General features: G+C 46.3%; 1 protein-coding gene across 1 annotated transcript in view; it reads left to right on the top strand.

Moving 5' to 3' along the window:
- Igf2bp2 (insulin like growth factor 2 mRNA binding protein 2) overlaps positions 1-14,931 on the top strand; it is a 112,805-nt gene that overhangs the window by 44,453 nt on the left and 53,421 nt on the right. The gene's annotated exons all lie outside the window — the stretch shown is intronic.

Raw genomic sequence — 14,931 nt, 5'->3', positions numbered from 1 at the left:
GTCATTTGCAGGAAATTAATCGTGTTAAGTGAAACGAGCCAGGCTCAGAAGGACAAATACCAGGCATTTTCTCTCATTATATTGACTTTAGATCTTAAAATACATGAAAGTCATAAAGCAGGGGATCTGTGTGAGGAGAGAAAAAGGTCTAAACAGAGGGAAGAGTGAGGGACAAGAGAGAGGAGAAATGATGGGGAGGAAAATATAGTTGTATGTAAAATTTGTACTAAAAACTGTATGTGTGTGTGTGTGTGAGAGAGAGAGAGAGAGCGGGGAGGGGAGAGCAAAAGAGACTTTTTTGGGGACAAAAGGAAGCATCAATGAATAAAGGGTGAAAAGCAGGCAGTGGCCAAGCAGATATGAACAGCTCACACAGACACACACAGGTGAAGATCATAAACTCAGTATTTGGATCTTTATTGCTATTTATATGGCACTTGATAAGAGCTTCCCATTGGATAGCAGGTGACAGTGTGGGCTCCACTTAGAGAATGCACATTTTCTCTGCACACCTGGGCCTTTGGTTTTGGGAAAGAGGGTGGGACAAGCTGGTGTGTGGCTTATGCTGAAGCCTTGTGTGGTGTGGTTCGTGTGTGTGCCCGAGGCCCCGCCCCTTGCAGCAGGAGCCCAGGAACGAGGTTGCCGTTGTAGTCTCTGCCATCTGTCTAGAAAAGCGGAGCCAGCATGCGTCCTGTGTCCTCGGATCGCACAGGACTTCCTTTCGTCCTGGTGGTGAACTTGAGGTAGGAAGCCCCGGCAGTGGGGTGTGTCTGAGGAAGCACGGCCGGGTTTTCCCCACCTCCCAGCACCTCTCCAGACTTTCTCGCCTTTAGACGCATCCCCGTGAGCAGCATAAGGTATGGTTCTAACGCCAACATCAGCGCCTAGCACACTGACAGCAGTGAGCGGCACAGAGAGCGCAAGGGGAAAAAGTGGTCAGAGCCCTAGCAGGGACGTGGCTTGGGTGCCTTGCCGTGTGCACGCTCCTCCGCTGACCTGTCCTTGGTGCTTCTGGCTATGCTCAGTGCTTCTCACTGTGCTCAGTACTTCTGGCGGTGCTTAGTGCTTTTCACTGTGCTCAGTGCTTTTGGCTGTGCTCAGTACTTCTGGCTGTGCTTGGTGCTTCTAGCGCTCAGTGCTTCTCACCCAGGTCTAATTCTGTTTTGTGTGTATCCCTTGTGTTTGGGATTCACTAAATATAACTAGGTGGGAGGGAAGAGAAGGGAAACTGTGTGTATAGCAGAAGTTAGAGCAAACCAGTGCTGTGGCAGCTTTGGGACCAAAAAAAGACATTAAAACTTTGAAATTTGCTTTCTATTCCGAGGCCATCGCAAGATGTTTTGTGCTGTTGCTCATTCCTCAGTCATGAGAAGCGGTAGGAGCGGCTGGGCATTACGTTATCTCTCGAAAAATATTAATTTGGAGTTGAGTTAAAATTAGCCAAGGGGAGGGGGAAGGAGGGAGGAGAAATAAATCATTGGTCTCGAGTGATTTGGCAGCAAAAAAGTAGACACCTCATGGTGGTAGGAGAGGCAAACGTAGCTCCTACCAGTACAGCCGTGGTCCCATAGTAGAGCCAAGGCTGAGCGTGATGAGAGCTGTCAAGTAAAGCCCTCAGTAAGCTCTGGCCCAGGCCACCCCCTCTGCAGGCTGGAATCTGAGTCAGTATGGCTTGTGACTAATGACTTGTCGTAATGTCAGCTGCTTTATCGTAACATAATTACACACGGGAGAGAGAGTCATTACCTATTTTTAGAGTTCTTCCTTCTGGGAATCCGGGTGAGGATGGTCTCCAGAAAACCGCTTCCAGGCCTGTGACAGACTCCTAAGACAGACTCCCCTGCGGGTGCTCTGAGGTCGTGCCCTCAGAGCACCGGGCGGGCGCTGGAGAGCTGAGCTGCCTCTGTCCCATGGGGCCTGTCTGTGTACCTGAAAGGTGGAGCCAGCTCCTAGCCATGAAGCGGGAGCTGCCGCAGAAGTGAATGGAGACGTCACGTGCTCCTTTCCAGTTTCCAGAACCCCTGCTTGGTACCGAGGCCGTCTACTAACTCGGGTGCCCAAGCCGAGGCCTGCCGAGGACGCGGGCTTGCTGCTCCGAGGAGTGGCGAAAGAGCACCGACGATTTTGAAATGAGTGGCTCTGCCGGCTGTTGTCTGCGGTACATTTTCAGCCGGTTTACGTTCGGCCTCGGTTCATGAAGCGGGCGGGACTCGAGGGAAGCAGGGTGTCAGCAAGCCACTTGGAGCTGCTCTGTGAATGTGCGGCCTCAGCCTCTGGCCCTTGTTGTTGCTTGAGCTCCGCCTCCTTTGGAGTGAGTCCAAAACCACCCACCCCCTGAGCGCCCAGAGTCTCGGGAGCACGTGGTGGAAAGGACTTAAGGCCATTTCTTGTTGTGCGGGGTCATTTCATGTGGCCCTCTCGGTGGGGCGGTGATGTGCCTATGCCCAGCACAACTGTGCTGTCTGTCAAAGCATGTTTTGTTCGTGGTCTTTATTTTAATCTTTTTAGACTTTGAGCGACTCCTGCTGCTCTCCCTAAGGTGGGTGGACTTGACCCCAACAAATGCATGTGGGTTTTTTGTTTGTTTTTGAGACAGACTCTCAAGGACCTTGGGTTTGGCCTCCAAACCATGCATTGAACCAAGGATGACCTTGAACTTCTGTCTTCCTGCCTCTGCCTCCTGAGTGCTGAGATCTTCGGCTTGTGCCAGTTTATACGGTGCTGGGGACCACAGAAGGGCTCCAGTGCTAAACAGGCACTCTGCCAGCTGACTCCGCCCCACCCCCAGAAAGGTATTCTTTTTATAGTAATAAAAAGCGCCATTTCAATACCTTTCGTTACTCCCAGTCGTTGGTTGTGAATCGTTGGTTTGCGCCTCAGTGTCGTCCAGGCTGCTTTTGAACTCCTGAGCCTGAAGGCTTCTCCCACCTCATGTGGCTGGAACAACAGGCCTGGCCTCCTTGTGAGTGCTATCCCTCCAGTCTCTCTGTATTAGTTACTTTTGGTTCAGTTTGAGGGAGTTTCAGTCCACCCTCGGCGGAGAAGCTCGGCGTAAGTCGCCCAGTGACGGTGGGAAAGTATGGTGGATGTTAAACACATCGTGGTGGACGGAAGCCAAGAGTGTGCTGGAACCAGACCCCATCTTCTAAGGTTCCCCGGGCTCTTAAAATAGCACCCCCAGCCAGATACCAGGCATCCAAAGCAGGAGCCTGGAGCTGGGTTGGTTCCCTAGCACCTGTCCACTTTCCTTTCTTCAAACAGGTTTCACTTTGTTTAAGAGTATTTCTCGGCAGAGTTCCTCATAAAATATTCAGGAAGACAGACAGACAGACACACACACACACTCTTCCCCCCTCTCTTGCTCTCTCGCTCTCTCTTGTTCTCGCCCTCTCATGCTCACACTCTCTCACAACTCAGCTGCACATCTTAGAGATAACAACCGAGAGTTTTGATTCCGGCCTCGACTGGGAGCCGTGTAGTTCATCCTAGACGACTGTTGTCGGCAGCTGTTATCAGCCGTCCCTAGCCGTGGATGTCTAGTCTAGACTTGATACTGTTTTTTTTTTTTTTTTTAATGTATTCTTATTTTTTATGTCTGTGTATGTGGTGGGACGTCCATGTCTGTGCCTCTGGGAGGCCAGGGGAGGGAGTCAGGTCTCCGGAGCTGGAACTGTAGGCAGTTGTGAGCTGCCGACAAGGGTGCTGGGCACTCTTTAATTGTGAGGCCATCTCTCCGGCCCAACTCTGTACTCTTGGCTGATAGACTTTTGTCTCCCCCCCCCCCCCCCCGGCCTTTGGGTCCCTCCCTTGACAGTGTAGTCCACGGGTGCTGTGGGTTTAGATGGAGACAGTCCATGGCTGTGTGTTCCAGAGGAGACAGAGCCAGCACACGCCTCAGCTACAGCACAGACTTGATGATCCCGCTCCGCCTGATGGCTGTGCTGAGTAAGCACATCTGAGTCACTGCAAAACTCTTCTGCGTATGTATATGTACCTGTGCCATAGTGTGCTGTGGAGGTCAGAAGACAGCCTTGGGTGCCATTTGCCTTCTGCCTTGTTGGAGACAAATCGAACCTGTTAATTTTAAATGTTTCATTTAATTTCCTTATTGTGGGCAGGTGGCGTGGATGTGGCTCTTGAGCGGAGCCAAGGACAGCAGTTAGGAGTCGCCTCTCCGTCCACCAACAGAGGCTGGGCGCTGGGCTTGGCAGCAAGCACCTTTACCGGCTGTGCTGGCTTGCCCTGAACTGTTTTAAGAGAATGGTGTTTTAAGCGTAAGCGTTCCTCAGCATCGTGGCTGCTTTCTCCTGGAGAAGCAGCTGACCTGGACAGCCGCAGGTGTGCCTTACCTGATACGGGAGAGCTTGGCTACAGACACACTTCTCTCAGGGCTTCAGATTCTGTCAGAACCCGATTTTGGATACAGCATTCCCCATATTTATATCTCAAAAAAATTTTCTTTTTATGAGACAAGGTCTCATCACGGTGTATGCCTTGCTGTCCTGGAACTTGCTGTGTAGATCAGGCTGGCCTCAACCTCACAGAGCTCAGCCTGCCTGGTGCTAGGATTAAAAGTGTATCTCAGAGTTTAATACCTCTACGTGAAACCCAGCAAAACAACCCCTGACCCCTCATGAAAAAAACCCACTTTATATGAGCAGAGGTACAGATACACTAGCATGTATCGTATCTGGACTGAAGACATGGTTTAAAACAAGCTGAACTGGAACTTGTTTTACACTAGACTTTAGATCCAAGCAGGAGTGTTTGTGTTACAGTGGAAAATGCTAACGAATGTTTAGGATTGGATTTACGAAGAACTGTCCATTAACCTTTGTGTCCTGGGGCCTGAGGACTCCTGCTGAGCCCTCCGAAGGGCTCGTGTATCCTCTGCTAGGGAGGCTTTTCTTGAGGAGCCCGGGGTTTTGTGGGGTTTGGTACAGGAGATTCATCTTCTGGCTGGAGCAATGCAAGTGGCACCATCATTTAACATGTCCTAGCAGCCATCCTTGGAGTGGGGGCAGACATGCCACATTCTTCCAGCAGCAAAGCTGTGATTCTTTTTTTTTTTTTTTTTTAAGATTTATTTATTTATTATGTATACACCAGATCTCATTATGTACCAGATCTCATTATAGATGGTTGTGAGCCACCAGGTGGTTGCTGGGAATTGAACTCAGGACCTCTGGAAGAGCAGCCAGTGCTCTTACCCTCTGAGCCATCTCTCCGGCTCCCAAAGCTTAACTTAAGTTGTCCCACCCGGCACGGTTACTGAGAAGGCAGCCACGGTCCCACACTGTTATCTCCTGTGCCTTTGTTTTCTGTCAGCTTAGGTTTCATTCCCAAACCATAAATCTCCAACTTTTTCTACACAGACCCTCAGTGTACCTGCACCTCTTTTAGGGCGTACCTAGGACTCAATTCCAGCATCATCACTCAGGTCACCTGGTATGCCTTGCTGCTGCTGCTGCTTCTGTGCCACGGACCGGCCCATTCGGGCTCCCGTTGTCCGCGGGAGAACAAGGCTTTGGACAGGAAGACACGGTTTCGGCGATGAATTGACAGAGACACCTTGATGGTTTTGACTCTGCTGCAATTTTACTGAAGTCAAGCTGGTATTTTTATAGTGATCTCACAAGGAAGCACCTTAAAATTGGCATGCTTTTCAGAACATTTAGACTTTTACCAAGGATACAAAGTTTATGTTTTAACATAGGGAAGTGCCCACAAGAAATCTTTGCCTAGAAACTTTCTGATCAACGCAAACAAGAAACAAAAACCTCAAACTATGGTTTCATTATCACTGACTAGTGAAGAGGAAAGTCAGGAGCTGTAATAGTCCTCCCAGCCAAGTCGAATACCTGCCAAAGTCTAAACACACCTTTGTCAACCATTCTCCCTTATGTCATGCTAAAGACTTATGATCTTCCCCTAGGAACAAGACGCTGAAGGGAGGGGTAAACTCGTTCCAGCTGTACTTCTCATGTTATTTTTTCTTAAGAAGGAGCCTATTATTTTTTCACTATTTTTATAATGCCTATTAATACTAAATCTAATTCATTACTTTTCTTAAACTTATTCCTTTTATATATTATTTTTATTAAAGCTTTTAATAATCTACTAATAATAAATATTTTTATAAAATTAGTTGTGCTGTTTCAGGAGTCACAGAGAAAGATCAAAGAATTTATTAATCCAGTCCCAGAGCCACAACTGAAAAAGCGTAGAAATCTCAGAATACGTCTCTTTTCCAAGTGGGATGAGTTTGTCAGGGACCTTCCAGGGGGCGAATTTCCGAAGAAAGCGTATCCCCCGCCCTGTAGCACATGCTACTATGGCGACACTGGCGTAGGTGTAGCACTTCTGTAGCAATCTCGGGACCAGGCTTTAAGGAATGCAGCCTAAGTTCCATCATTAAAAAAGAAAATAATCCTGTCTGAGTGTGTGTGTGTGTGTCTGTCCGTCCGTGTCCTCTGTTGGGCTTTAAAACAGTACCAGAACGTTTGGGGGGAAAGGTGTGTGCTTAAACCTTAAATGGTTCCAAGAAGAGTGTTTGAGATCAAGTATAGAAACAGCTGAAATAGACTGGGCGTTGTAGCTCACACTTGACTCCCAGAACTCAGGAGGCTGAGATGAGAGGAGTTACAATTTCAAGGCCAACCTGGAGTTTATAGCAAGATCCTGTCTTAAAGGAAAACAAACGACATCAAATCTCCACAACTTGAAATGTAGAGAAAATGGAAATTGCCAGAACCAAGGTAAATTAAGGTAGAACCCTGAAGTGAAGAAACAATTTGGCTGGGAAAAAAAAAAATGCCTGTAATAATATGGGACACTAAAATGAACATTTAGCAGCAAATTGAGTGCGGGGAAGCAGTCAGTCCTGCTTTCCAAGCTCAGAGAATGGTGGGGAGTACTCGCTGGGGAGACTTGAGCTATCAGTGCAGCTCAATGCCGCTGGACTGCAATAGTGGCTTCTAGAACACGGGGCGGCCCCCACACGGACCTGAACAGCACGAGAGTAACAGTGGGTAAGAGTGTCCGTAAAAAGTGAGGGCGTGGCGTGACTGCTGGGGAGGACAAGGTTTCTTTAAAGAGCGGTTCTCAGCCTATGGATTGTGACCCGTTTTGGGGTCGAATGACCCTTCTACAGGGGTCACATACCAGATACTTACATTAAGATTCATACCAGTAGCAAAATTTCAGTTATGAAGTAGCAATGAAAATAATTTTATGGTTGGGGGTCACCCCAGCATGAGGAACTGTGTCAAAGGGTCGCACACAGCAGCATCGGGAAGGTTGGAAACCGCTGCCTTGATGGTTGCATGGCCGTGCGCAGTGCTAAAAGCTATCGAATTATGTACCTTCGTAGATGACTTACACTATGTGATTCACGTCTAAATAAAGCTGTTATTTTAATTCCTGAAAATAACATAAAATAAAAGATGGTAAAATAACATAGTGGGAGGACAAGGAACGGCCGAAATCTAAGACACATTCTTCAGGAGGTGTTGTGGCTGAGGGAGACTCGGCAGGAAGTGAACCAAGCCATTTCTTAAGTTTCTTTCCATTGTGGCCGTTCGTTTATTAACAAGCTGCAAGAAGATTATGAGTTTGGAATGAAATTTGAACACTGAAACATATTTGCTGATCTACAGGAGCCACTTTCAGCTATTAGTAGTATACGATAATTGAAAATATCTCTGGGGACTGGAGAGAATGACTCTGTGGTTAAGAGTACTTCCAGGGAACCCTAGTTAAGCTCCCAGCTCCCATGTTAGGACACTCACAACCACCTGTAACTCCAGATCCCAAGGAACTGATGCCCCCTGCTGGCTTCTGAGGGTGGTGCACTCATGTTCGAGCGCTCACACACACTCAACACATTATTTAAAAAAAAAATAAAATACACATCTTTAAATTTTTTTATCTTTTAATAAAACATTCTCAGACGTTTTTCTAAATAAAATACGATAAAAATCTGTTTTCCCCACAGTCATGTTCAACTTCTTGACATTGCCATCTACAGAGTTCATGCTTGAAAACCTTGCAATGGAGCTCCCAAACAGAAACAAAAAAAACCTTGTCATGTTTTAGTTATGCTCATGGTTTGGTTGGGTCACGCTCATGGTTACCCTGGGGCACACGTGGCCTTTGGGCCACAGGTTAGACATGCCTGTGTGGGTTAGGGATATATGGTGTAAGACTCCCATGGTTTTTTTTAATTGTTAAAGGTGGGGTAATTACATCACTTCTGTATTTTATGTAAGCTGGAAAATCTGTATAGAAAATGTTAAGACCAATCTTATGATTGTGTTATCAGTGAAGGAAGAGTCTAAGATCATAGCCAGGCTTCTTCCCCATGAGAAGCTGCTGTTTGTACGCTTACCTCATGGCTGACATTGGTGGCCTCTGAGACTGGAAGCCGGGATGCTGGCTCTGAGTTACACGTGTAAGGAAGCATGAAATTCTAGGAAGGTCATGCACTGCGTTTCCAGCCCTGGCTTGTGTTCGGGAGACTGCTGCATGGAGTTACAGGAGGGGCCATACTTCTCTGCCGAAGCCTGAGGACAGGGTCACTCTATCTCCTAAGGCTGGTTTTGCCCATCACAGTTTCGTATCTCTCTGTTCTTGGTGTGTGCTGGTTGGTTATTTTTGTCTGCCTGACAGGAAGAGGAGGTCTTATTTCCCTTTTCCATCGTAATATTTCTATCGATTATTGGGGAATTTCACATGTACACCCTGATCGCACTCATTTCCCAGCCCTCCCAGGTCCTCCCCTTACCTGTGTGACATGTCTCCCTTCCCCCCCAAAAGAACAGAAACCACGAGTGCAGTTGTGTTGCCCATGGTCACTTGCGGTGTCCAGCCCCTTGAGAGAACCGAGTCCTTCTCCACCCACACCCAGCTCTCCATCAGCTGTGGGGAGCTGCACTTCAGCATCCCTACCACAGGTTCAAGAGCTCTCCTCAATGGCTTCCTGTCTAGGACGCTGCTTCTGGTGAGGGAAGGGTTATCACAGATGCCGTCGCTAGAAACCATGTGTAGCTCCATCGTCCGTGGCCCTGCTGACAGGAAAGGGCAAGGAAGCAACTTTTGCTGTGGAATTGATGACCACAGACTCACAGGAAAAAAAAAAAAAAAAAAAAGAGTCTGGAAAGAGGAAGCCTTAGCTGATAAAAATTGTCTTCACCAGACTGGCTTTATAGACAGCTCTTCAGTGCATTTCTCAACTAATGATTGGTGTGGGAGGGTACACCTTACTGGGGTGGTAACAGTCCTGGGCAGGTGGCCTGGGTTGTAAAAGTAAGATGGCAGAGCAAACTGGTAAGCAGCCTTCCTCCGTGGTCTCTGCTTCAGTTCCCATGGCTAGCTCCCGCTTGAGTACCTGCCCTGACCTCCCTGAGAGCTGGGAGAAGAAACAAACTCTTTTCTCTTCAAACTGCTTTTGGTCATGTTGTTTTATCACAGCAATGGAAACCCTAGCCAAAAGAAGTGGGATTTTTAATACTAACCTGCTTATATTTACCATTTTCATGGGAATGGCTCTACATTTCGTAGCAAGATGCCGAAGAGTAGCATTTACTTTAAACCACTCAACTAAAGTGTGCACACTCAGGCCCTTGGCACTTTGGAGAAGGTGGCTACGTTGACTGGGACATGTTTTGAGTGGATGCCAGCAAGGTACCTTCTCTTTACTCTCAGGAGAGACTGATGGTGGGCGCTTGCATTTGCCTCACGCCTTTCTCAGTTCTGAGGACTAGGACCCTCAGGATAATATTGTCCCGAGTTCCCAAGTGAGCAGTACAGTGAACATGCTTTCCTTCAGCAGATGTTTGTGGGGGAGCTACATGCCAGGTGTGTCCTTTTCACAGTGGCCTGCGCGGAACTGAATTCTTGCACTGCTTTTAGTTGTTGGCGTTGCCTTCTGAAAAACAAAAGTGGGTGCTGGTTTCAGGAATTAGCAGCAGCCTTCTAAAAAGTTATAAGCTGTATTTGCTCATAGGAAAGCCAAGTGCTGCGAAGTGCAGTCAGAGGCTCCATCCGTGAGCTATCCCCTGGAGAAGTTGGCTGGTGATAAGTTACTTTTCTTAATAAATATTTTGGGATAATGTTGATTTGGGTATGAATGGAGTATCTGAGTTTCCGTGTCACTGAAGTAAAAATTCAAAGACACGGGAAGGTTTGGTGTGTATCTATCCTATTTCGCTCAGAGCCAAAAGTCTTGGGAATTGCCCCATTGTTATGCAGCAATGATGACCCAAAGCCCAGCACTACAGCGACGCCCAGTGCCCGGAGTCTTCTGCAGCCAAAGCCACGGCTCTCTATTTCTGAACATCTGCTATGTCCATATATCATATACCAATTACCTTGCCTAATTCTCAAAGCAGACCCTATGAGGCCGGTTTGTCTTTGTTTTACAGAGAAGGAAACCGAAGTGGAGCTGTCTTTCCACACCAACAGGCAGTGGTCACTCGTAGGGTCTTAGTCTGAAATCCATGATTTTTCTTGAATGTTGTCTTCTTTTTGGTGTTTGGAAAATGTTTGAATTGACTTTGGGTACTTGAAAGCTACTGCTGCTGTTTCATTATGTGTAATATGGATAGCAGGAACGGGAGACAGTCTTTAGAAGATAGGATTTTTAATTAAGGAGACAATGGCTGTGCCCTGCTGGATTTGAGTCAAACAGTTGCCTGATTTCACATGACGCAGTGGCTGAGTGGGCATCCCAAGTATGATTTATTTTGGGAGATGATAATTAATTATTTTTACAAGTGATACATTAGTTGACTTTTCCCCCACATAATTACATACTGTCTTTTCTGTATCTTACCCAATGCTGCTGCTTCTTCTGATATAAGGTCTTGATGCCTTGACAGTAGAAAATGAGAGATAGGAGCAGACCTGGAGAGAGCATTCCCAAAGAACCTGGCATTCTCCGGGAGAGACTAGGGGAGCCGTGCTGGCCTTGGGGCTCAGATGTTGGAAAGGTAATCTGTCTATTGACAGTGTTCATGTTGGTAAGAAGCCTTTGAGCAACACAGTGAAGCAGAAAGTGTCCTTTTTGTCACCAGGCCTGGGTATTTTGGTAATATTGACTAATTAGAATATATAGCGTGCCCAAGTTCATTCTCTCCCACCATCTTCAGCCCTACATTTCCTCAGGTGAATGAAAGATTAAAACACAGTAGAGATATCTTACATGCTTTAACTAAAAAGAAAGGCTTTGCAATATGCTCTTACGTATGTGTGGGCTGCACTTAGACCCCCTACACATATGTAGCAGGTGTGCGGTGTGGTCAACACGTGGGTCCCCTAACAGTAGGAGTAGGGGCTGTCTCTGACTCGGTTGCCTACTTCTGGGTCCCTTTCCCCTAGCTGGGCTACCTTGTCAGGCCCCAGTGGGAAAGGATGTGCTCAGTCCTGCTGCAACTTGAAGTGCCAGGATGGGTTGGTACCCCTTGAGACCTCTCCTTCTCCGAGAAGGAGAGGAGGGAAGGTGGGGGAGGTGGACCTGAGAATGGGGCTGGGAGTGGAGAGGAGAGAGGGGGATGGGATCAGGCTGTAAAGCAAATTAATAAATAAAATGGGAAAAAAAAAAACCAACCTCTTACAAGCTTTGGGCCATAGGAAATATGTAGAAAATACATTTTATGTTTTAAACAAATTTCACTAACAGAATTACATTTTCCAGTGGAAATGGGGGGGGGGGGCGGAGAGGAAATACATCAGCTGCTTTGGAGTGCAAATAAGAAATTTAAAGACGCCCCGTGTTAGAACATGTGGACGGATGAATCGAAGTCTTATTTGTTTACTTTATATTTTTATGTATGAGGATCAGAGGACAACTTGTGGGAGCAGCTCTCCTTGTACCACATGGATGTGGGTCCCAGGGTGGGTCCCAGGATGGAATCCACGTCATTGATAGGGCTTGACGGCAGCGCTTTTACCCGGGGAACCATCTCGCTGGCCCTCGAAGTGCTTTTTCATTCAGCAGTGTGAATGCTTTTCTCTGACCAAGTCAAGTGTATTAGGTCACTTTAATAACTTTGTCGCCGCCGCCGTTGGTCGTGTCCCTGCAGGTGCTCAGGGGAGGCAGGAATTCTGAGTGTTTCGCATCTTGATCAGCTAGGGACCGAGAGCCATGGCTGTTTGGGGCTTGCTTTTAGCTTTTGTTGGATCTGTATACTTGCCTGGTTTATCTCGGGTTCTTTTCTCTCTGAACTAAACTAATTTATTTTCTTGGCCTGATATCAGAGACCTTTTGAACACACTGTGACTTTTAACTGTAACAGAGTATTGGCCTTTTAATGAAGGGCCACATCCCGGCTGATCTTGAGTGTGATCCTTCACTGGGTGGGAAAAGGATTTAAAAACTTTCTCCCACTCAGATTTTCCTGAGCAAGAAGAGAGGCCCACAAGAAATAAGCTTGCCCTGGGAGGAGGTAGCCAGCCCAGGAGTCACCATAGCGACAGGAAGCTAGACCGTTCTGGCCTTGGAACCCCCTTTTTAAAAGACAGGAAGAACTTTTGTCACAGCTGGGGACATTGCAACCCACTAAAGAAACTGAACAAGTCTCTGTCCATAGATTGAAAACAACAGCGAGGACTTTGTAAAAACAAAGCATCGAATACACTAAATAGCAGTCTTCAACCCCAGGGTCCATGACAGTCCTGTAACGGAAGGTTAGTGACAGGTGAAGGATCAGAATATTAACAGTTATTAGAGCTGTTAAGTATACAACAGCTTTACAAGCTACCCGATTTCACTAAGAGGGCACTTGTGTACCCTGGTGTGACAGCTAATGCCTGCAAATCCCAGTACGTGGTAGCAGAGGCAGGAGAATTACCATGAGTTCTGAGCTGTTCAGGGATACCTAAGCAAGAGTGAATGCTTTCTTTAATTTAATTTGTATATTTATTTATTATAATTTATTCAGTTTGTATCCCTGCTGCAGCCCCCACCCCCTCACTGAATGGTGGGGCATCTTTTGGATATATGCCTAGGAGTGGTACAGCTGGATCTTGAGGAAGCACTATTCCTAATTGTCTGAGAAAGCGCCGGATTGATTTCCAAAGTGGTTGTACAAGTTGGCATTCCCACCAGCAATGGAGGGGAGGGTTCCCCTTTCTCCACAACCTCTCCAGCATGCATCATCTCTTAAGTTTTTGATATTAGTCATTCTGATGGGTGTAGGGTGAAATTCCAGGGTTGTTTTGATTTGCATTTCCTGAATGACTAAGGATGTTGAGCATTGTGTTTCTTTGCCGTTCTATATTCCTCTGTGGAGAATTCTCTGTTTAGCTCTCTGTACCCCATTTTTTAATTGGATTACGTGGTTTGTTGGTGCTTAACCTCTTCAGTTCTTTATATATTCTGGATATCAGCCCTCTGTCAGATGTAGGGTTGGTGAAGATCTTTAAGAGTCCATTTTTTTTTTTAAAGTATTTGCTTATAAATTTCTAAGATTGGAGCTGCAGATGGATGCTTTATTTTGGAAGTGTGAAGAGCCTCGAGTTCAGATACATAAACTCCTCACCGTGAGATGGATGGCGATCATTCGTGTGCTGTGACATGGAAATTGTTCATTCTGATGTTTTCTAGGTCTTTAAGCTTGGGTTTTGTCTTTGATTTTCTTTTTCTTTTCTTTCCTTTTTTTTGTTTTTTGTTTTTTGTTTTTTGTTTTTTTTCCAGTCATACTTCTAGAAAAAGCCAGGCCAGAAATGAAAAGGAGACTACACTCAAAAGCATGGCCATCCTTGGATACCTTAAAATCTAATTACATCCTTCCTTTTCTTCCCCTTTCTCCCTTCAACCCCTCCCACGTTGTCTTCTCTCCCGCTGTCAAATCCATGGCCTCTCTTATTCTTTCTCCCTTAATGTATATGTGAATGTGTATGTGCGCACACAGAGATCCGTGGCTGTGATGGCACGTGCCTGAAATCCTAACACTTTGGAAGGTGAAGACCGGAGGAACCAGATTTCAGGGTTATTCTAGGCTACATGGTGAGTTAAAGTATGGCCTGAGCTACATAACGCTCTATCTTAATAATGATGATGATGATGATAATAATTTGTTATTAACAAGATTGGAGGAAAGGGGAAAAGGTGATGAAATTGGAGATATTAATGAATTGGAGAAAGTGATGAAAAGTGGAGAAGTGAAATTTTGATTAAAAACGTATAAAAATAATTAAAACCATGACTGGAAATTGAGATGAAAGTAGCAGATGTTTGCTTACATAACATATGATTTATTCACTTATTATTATGTATACAATGTGTGTTTGCATGTACACCTGCATGCCAGAAAAGGGCACCAGATTTCTTTTTTTTTTTTAGATGGTTGTGAGCCACCATGCTGGGAATTGAACTCATGACTCCTGGAAGGGCAGTCAGTGCTTTTAACTTCTGAGCCATCTCTCCAGTCCTTCTTGTTACTTTTATATCCACTTCTTCCTCATACGTGATTCTTCTCATAAGGCCCCAGGCCCTAGAAATTAGAACCTGTCTCATACCCAGGAATGAGAGGTGGGAGCCGGCATCTTTATATTTATTGATTTTTTTGACACAGAGTCCCGATTATTTAGCTCTGAATTTGCAATCCTCCTGTCTCAGCTTCCTCAGCATGAGCCATGACACTTAGCTGCGAGCTGGCGTCTAGTGTACGGAGGAGAGGCGTTCTGTTTGAAGTAGTGCCTTCTTAGGCTGGTCCTGAGTTGGGCTTCCATCTTGCCCCTGTGTTGCTGGGGATGGTAATTGTCGTGAAGTGTTCCGTGTGTGTTCCCTGGGAAGACCTCAGCAGAACCTGGCCCTTAAGCATGCTTGCTTTGGAACCAGCTCGTTTCTAAGCCACACTTATTATGAGGCGGCATGTCCCTTTGTGTGTGTGTGTGTGTGTGTGTGTGTGTGTGTGTGTGTGTGTGTGT

The sequence above is a fragment of the Psammomys obesus genome, unplaced genomic scaffold (assembly GCF_907164565.1).
Source record: "Psammomys obesus unplaced genomic scaffold, mPsaObe1.curated_primary_1811, whole genome shotgun sequence".
NCBI classification, from domain to species: domain Eukaryota; kingdom Metazoa; phylum Chordata; class Mammalia; order Rodentia; family Muridae; genus Psammomys; species Psammomys obesus.
The sequence above is the reverse complement of the archived record's forward strand: the minus strand, read 5'-3'. Positions and strand labels throughout refer to the sequence as shown.